Source organism: Ixodes scapularis, unplaced genomic scaffold (assembly GCF_016920785.2).
Source record: "Ixodes scapularis isolate PalLabHiFi unplaced genomic scaffold, ASM1692078v2 PGA_scaffold39__5_contigs__length_11793443, whole genome shotgun sequence".
Taxonomy (NCBI): Eukaryota; Metazoa; Arthropoda; class Arachnida; order Ixodida; family Ixodidae; genus Ixodes; species Ixodes scapularis.
Window position 1 is genome coordinate 1,956,266 of NW_024609867.1, and position 6,988 is coordinate 1,963,253.

Consider the following 6,988-nt stretch of genomic DNA (forward strand, 5'->3'; position numbering starts at 1 on the left):
GAGTAACTTGTTGGCCAATCAGACATGTTTGACGTACAGTCAGGCACAGTCAGCGGTCCACTACAAAACATTGACTGCCAAAAGGGTTACATTGATGGATTTTTCCTTCGGGTTGCTAAGGTCTCCCTAACGTTATCTTATGTTATAAGGCAGTAATTCTTAAATGGGGGTCCCCGAAGGAATTTTAGGGGTCCGCCAACGCCTGCCTCACCAGTCGAGCCCGGCAAAAAAATTTGTCTTATTTTCAGAATAAAATGAAACATTCAAACTTTCGGGTGAGTTTTCTTGTATTTGTGCCAATGAGAGAGGTCTACTTCATACTACCCTATTGAAACATATTTTTTACCGGAATGTCATTTCAAGTAAAAGCCTATTTTACTGGATTATGGGACTGTTTCCACTTCCAGTAAAACCGTAGTTTACCGGAATGTCACCGGATTTGTTGCTGGAATATCACCGGTTGTTTTACAGGAATGTTCCCGTATTTTTACCGGAAGTTTATTTCTAGTAAAGATCTATTTTACGGGATTAAGGGACTCGATTCACTTCCAGTAAAGCCAGAATTTACCAGCAGATCACCAGATTGGCCGACCTTTACCGTGTTTTTCTTTCTTTTTTCGGACGTCAACGGAAGGCACTTAGGAGGAAGCGTGTGAACCGTGGTTGGTGTACGTTTACCAGAGGCTGGACGATTCGGTAACAATTAGAGTGGTTAGTCCATATAGACGTGAAGGTTCTATGTATTTATTTAACAAGGTCGATACCAGTGAAACAATTTGCAGAGCTGTAGACCAAAGCAATCAGACCAAATAGGAAAAACCAAGTTCTTTGCCGCAAAAGATATATTTCAAGGTACTCACTATGCCGCTGGGTAAATTCCTAGACGCACGGAAGTTCAACTAATAAAACCGCGCAGGTGCACCACACGGACACACACACGTACACTGTCAGCAGCACGTTTAGCGAAAACCACGAACGCGCACAGCGAACATCCGCCGCTGTTGAGAAATCCCGGGCACACTCACGATGTCGTCCCTGATGCCGTCGCCGCGGTGCACCAGGCTTCAGTAGCACGCTTAGCGATAACCACGACTGCGCGGAACGAACATCCGCTGCCGTTGAGAAATCCCGGGTACGCTCACAAAGTCGTCCCTGGTGCCGTCGCCGCGGGTGCACCAGGCGTCAGTAGCACGCTTCGCGGAAACCACGGACGCGCGAAACGAACATCCGCCGACGTTGAGAAATCTTGGGCACAGTCTTTTTCGCTCACTGGATGCTTCTGAAGGCGGACGGGCAAAGAGACGTAAGAAACAGGTCACTGAAAAATATATTATTTTCATCTGCACACCCAGCTGCTTTGGAAGATACAGGCCGCACACATGGAACGAGAAGCCGAGAATGAGCGTTCGTTCCTGGCCGGACGTATTGCTCGTTGACGGACAAGGAAACAGGTTTTGTTAAAAAATAAATAAATAAAGCCAGCAAAACGACCCTCTCGAATTTTCCCCACAAACCCAATGCGAGGGAGAGAGAGTGCGTGGGGACTCGTCCTTGTTCAACACCAACTGGAAAGGGAGAAAGCCTCGGTTCTGCCCCCTTTCCACTCTTACTACATTAGCTAATGGGGCGGCTGCGAGAGGCGGCTCGACGGGTCCGGACCTGTCCAGGCATGCCACCCCATTGCAGGTGCGGCTGAAGAATAAGGTCTACCAGTCCCTCGCAGAATCGGCCTGCTTCCGAGTGTCTTTTTCGACGTGCATATCTGTTCTGTCGAATTTCTCGTGTTTTGCGAGTCGCTGTGAGTTTTTTCGTGTCTCCGCAAGCTTGAGAAATGTGAAAAGAGCGACGGTGAGATGCCGGGCAAGTGCTGTGTGCCGCGATACCGCGGAAACTACACCGTGGACACCAAAGTGCACGTGTTCAAGTTCCCAAAGTATCAAACACTGAGGGACGCATGAATACGCGCTGTGCCACGGGAAGACCTCTCCGTCACCGAGAATTCAAGGGAAAGCTTCCTTTTGGTAGACAATTAATTGTTTCATTGCAAATGGAAATTCAATATATTGTAGCGGCGTGGTGAGGCGCGTGCCGGGAACCGCGGAAGACGATGGCGAAGCACGGGCAGACGGCACGGGACTCACTTCTAATCTGGCCTAATTTGGTTATGGACGTCGTTTTGCAAATTAAAAAAACGTAAGTAACATTTGGTGTCAGAAGGGGATTCCCGGCATTTTTCCTGATGGCCCTAGAGATCATTTTACAAGCCGCAAGGACATTTTCTGCGCGAGTGTCAGCACCTCGCTGAGTGGCGCGGCGCTGCCTGGATTACCACCGACCAGAACAGCTTCTTTCGCCATGTTCCATCACTGAAGCAACGCTAGCCGACTGTCACAATCGCCCGGGAGCCCACGCCACAAAGCGCGTAAGTGCGCGCTAGGCTTGAGTGGTTTTCGGACAGGTTGTGTCAGTTTTGCGGTTAAAAGCATTCACAAAAGGTCATGGTGTCTCCTGTATTAGGCAATGCCGGTTCATATCGTTATCGGTGTTAACTTTTCAAAAGGCGCAAATGCGCTGTGGACTTAGGCACCGACATGTTCTGTGCCGGCATAAGATTTGTTCTCTGACATGTCGCCAGGGGTGACAATAAGTGAACCACTTGACCCCCTGGTATCAGGACTCTTTGCATCAATCTTCCAAAAGCGCTAACGTGCTGGACTTAGGTGCTGCAGGCAGACTCTGAGGTTAGCCTGAACTTTAGACTGTGTGCAAATGAGCACGAAATTTCATGTCAAGAATCTGCATGCTGAAACGACTTCACTCAAGATAAAATTTTCGAAACAAACAAGTTGAAGCAAACTGTCTAACACCGTATCAGTGGGGCGTGGTTGTGTAGCAGGAAAATGATCCAAAGATCATCTCTCCAAGAAAACAGGTCCTCAGGGGGAATAGTGAAGCGGCGTGCTGAGGCGCGTGCCGGGAACTGCGGAAGACGAAGACGAAGCACAGGCAGACGGCACGGGACTCACTTCTAATCTGGCCTAATTTGGTTTTGGACGTCCTTTTTGTAAATTAAAAACGTAACAATATGTATACATTCGTATAAATGTGGCTCGCCATCCGCACTTTATGTCAAATACCCATTGGTTTGTTCATTGGACACAAAATTTCTTTCTAGGTATGCGAACTTCACTTCGGACATGAGGACATCATCCGAGAAGCATCGCATACCGATGAAAGTACTGACCGCACCATCACAGTGCCCTTATCCCATGTCCGTCTTCGCCCTGACGCTGTACCGTCGAAGTTCTCTAGCTGCCCGACCTACCTGTCTAGGGAAGCCACAAGAAGAGAAGATCCCGACTCCAAGCGGGCGCGCATGGAGCATGCTGCTATGCAAAAAGCTATCGCGGAGTCCGAGGAGCTGTTTAACAGGGCACATGACGAGGACAAAGTCCATTCTTTAGGAGAACTAATGTACACTTGCGGAGCAAGGAGATGAAGTTTTGGAACATAATAGAAAAGGACGAAAGGCTTGTTATTATCCACATCGTTGACGATGAGGCCCCGTGGCTGAAGTACTCTGTCTGCGTGAAAGGAGACATGAGCGTGACGCTACATGTCATGAAAACGACGGTAAAAAAGTTAGGCGCAAATTTGGTCGTTCCAGAAATTGCTTACAGTAAGAAGGGTATAGTAGAACTCCTCGAAGGCATTGAGAAGTGGGACGGGGACCTGATTTCCAACTCAGTCGATGAAATTTGCGAGGCTATTTGCCTACTGCTGGATCAGTTGTCCACGTCCCACGCAGAAGACGACGCCGACTACATTAGATTTCTGCGAGAGCAAGTAAGCTTGTTCAAAGCGAAAAAACCAGCGCAGACGCTGCTCTGCAGATTTCATGGTGTTCTGTTGCATTCTTTTCACCATATCGCCCCATGCGTACGCTTATATACGTAGCCATGAAAGCGTCCCTTTGCCGCATCCCATGACGATCCGATCGGTATGCTCCTCTTATGGCATGAGCCCTCAAGAAGAGCATCAGAACGAAACATTCCTCAGTTACATGGCGATAAGAATTTCTGACCTCAAAGATGACCAGCGCTTCGTCACCGTAATGGTAGACGAAATACACATCAAACTTAACTTTGAAAACAAAGGGGGCAATATGACCGGAGCTGCGCTTAACTCAAATGAAGCTGCAAACTGTGCGCTCGTTTTCATGGTGCGCAGCCTGAAGTGCAAATTCAAAGAAGTTGCGCACATCGTGCCAGTGCACAGACTAGACGCGGAGTTCCTGCACAAGATGCTGAAAGATGTAATTTGCGGGCTGGAAAAGATTGGGTACCGCGTTGTGTGCGTCGTGAGTGACAACAACTCTGTGAACAAAAAAGCAATGTCCCACTTCGAATCGCCCGCTTCTAACAGAATTGTGTATCAACACCCATTAGACCCTGCAAGGCCGCTGTTTTCCGGTATAGACCCGGTACACATACTAAAATGCCTGCGACACAACTGGATCAACCTGAAGAATGACCAAGTTTGCTTCTACTTCCCTGAGATGCAAACAAATGCGGCACAGTCAGAGCGCATGGAAACAGCGTCATTTTATACAATCAGGGACCTTCAAAGCAAAGAATGTGACGAGCTGTTGAAATATGGATATGGGTTATCGAGAAAATCCCTTTACCCGTCGAATATTGAAAGGCAGAACGTAAAGCTTGCCTTGAAAATCTTCAGTGATTCCTTGCCTGTGGCGTTGCGTGCTCTTGGAGCGAAGCACAACCTGTTCTCATTTGAGGCCACTGCTACTTTCATCGACATCATACTCAAGTGGTGGAAAATTGTGAATGTGAAAACTCCGTGGAAGGGAAAGAAACTGAGAGACCAGTTCCAACAAACAGTGTTCTCCGTGGACAACGATCCCAAAATTGACTTCTTGCACTTGCTTTTGAAATGGCTGGATGAGTGGAAAAACAAAGGCCTTGACAAAGGTACTCTGACAAAGGAGACTCACGCTGCGCTCGAGCACACTATACCTATGCACTTGTGGAGCTCGCTAGGTACAGCTTCGAAGAGCTTAAGGGGAGGGGGGGGGGGTGCAAAGATTTCCGGATATCGGTCAAAGATTTCTGGAGGTTGTCCTCTGAAACTTCGGAAGTAAAGAACAGAAAACTGATTTCGCCTGCGTTTCCTAGTTTTTGCGTAAAAAAAAGATGAATATTGGCATTTCGGGCACCCCTCAACTCACTCCCAGCTTTCAGGGTCACACCTGGTCCCCCTCCTAGTGACGTCATTCGGAGTGCCGTGTAGCTTTCCGTGTGTTATCTCGGAGGACGCTTCCTCTCCCTCTTTCTGCTGACATTAGCGGGCGTTATGCTGCAGCTTAGAGCCAAGCGAGGTCACGTAATCTTTTCGCCGTAGTTCCTTCGGCTGGCACATTGGGCTGCAGGTGGGGGGAAAAGCTCGACTTTTGCTTTTCGATTATGCAGCGGAATCGCGACATTTTTAATGAAGGATGTGTTTACTTTATCCTCCGGGACACGATAAAGCAAGGTAAAAATGGCGAGATGCAAATTGTTTTAATCATAGAATCGTTGCACCGCCCCTTTAAAATGACCTATGTTCTTTTTGGTAAGATACAAACAGACTGCCTAGAAGACCGGTTTGGAAAGTATAGACAACTGGCAGGTGCGCAGTATCATGTTTCTATCAGGCAGATTTATGAAGTCGAAAACAAGCTGCGCCTGCAGAGCACCTTGCCGACTATTTCCACTGACCAGCATTGGGAATGTGTACGGAAGCAGATAGAGGCATTGCATCCCAGCTGCAACGTAGTTGTAAGCAGCGAGATGCTTTCGAAGATACAGGACATCCTTCCGATCCTGGTCTACGTTACAGGATATGCCGTGTACGTGACCCACAAAAAGTTGAATTGCGCAAAATGCAAGGACGCGTTGACTGTGGATAAGACAATCACAGTGTCTGCCGCCCATGTACACTATGATCTCGTGAAGCAGTTAGACCGAGGAGGTCTAGTGTACCCATCGATGTTTGCGGTTAATGCTGTTGCTCACAACTACGTTGTCGAAGAGCAGCTCGCTACGCAACCAGAACTGCTACTAATGCCCGAACAGCGCCAGGTCATCACGAAGCTGACGCTGCATTTGCTGGCCAACGAAGAGCCATCTGACTTCGACGCCTGCGAGAACGGCCACACGAGTGAATCTGCACACTAAAAAAAATCAGATCGAAAAAGAACTTTTTGGAGTTCTTCGGCTTGTCCATATTTTGCACCTTAAAAGGTTCTTTTAAGCACTTTATAAAAAAGTTCTTCATGAAGAACCTTTAAGGAGTTCTTTTAAGTTCTCTTTTCAATGAAACAGTTCTTCGTGAGGAACTTGTAAAAAGTTCTTTTCAGCCCTTCTACCGCTTAAACAGTTCTTGGTGAAGAACCGTTTAACAGTTCTTTTAAGTTCTCTTTTCAATGGAACAGTTCTTCGTGCGGAACGTTTAGAAAGTTCTTTCCAGCCCTTCTGTCGCTGAAACAGTTCTTTTTAGTTCTCTCTCGGATAAAGCGATTTTTCATCAAGTACCTTTAAAAGGTTCTTTTAAGCTCTTTTTTAATTAACCAGTTAATAATATGAAGAACCTTTATGAGTTATTTTAGGGTCTAAGGAAATAAGTTCTAAATAACCTTTCAAGGGAACTTTTATGTTGTGTGTGCGAATACCCCGTCGGTTCAAAAAGAAGAGCGATATTTCTAGGTTCAGCACTGCAATGAAAGTCATTCTGTAAAGTGAAATTCTTGAATCTAGAAATATTGCTGCGCTATTTAAACCGAGGGGTATTCGCACACCCCAACAGTAAAGTTCCCTTGAGAGGTTATTTAGAACTGTTATTTCCTTAGACCCTACAAAAACTCAATAAAGGTTTTTCATGATTTACTGGTCAATTGAGAGAGCTTATAAGAAGCTTGCAAAGGTATCTG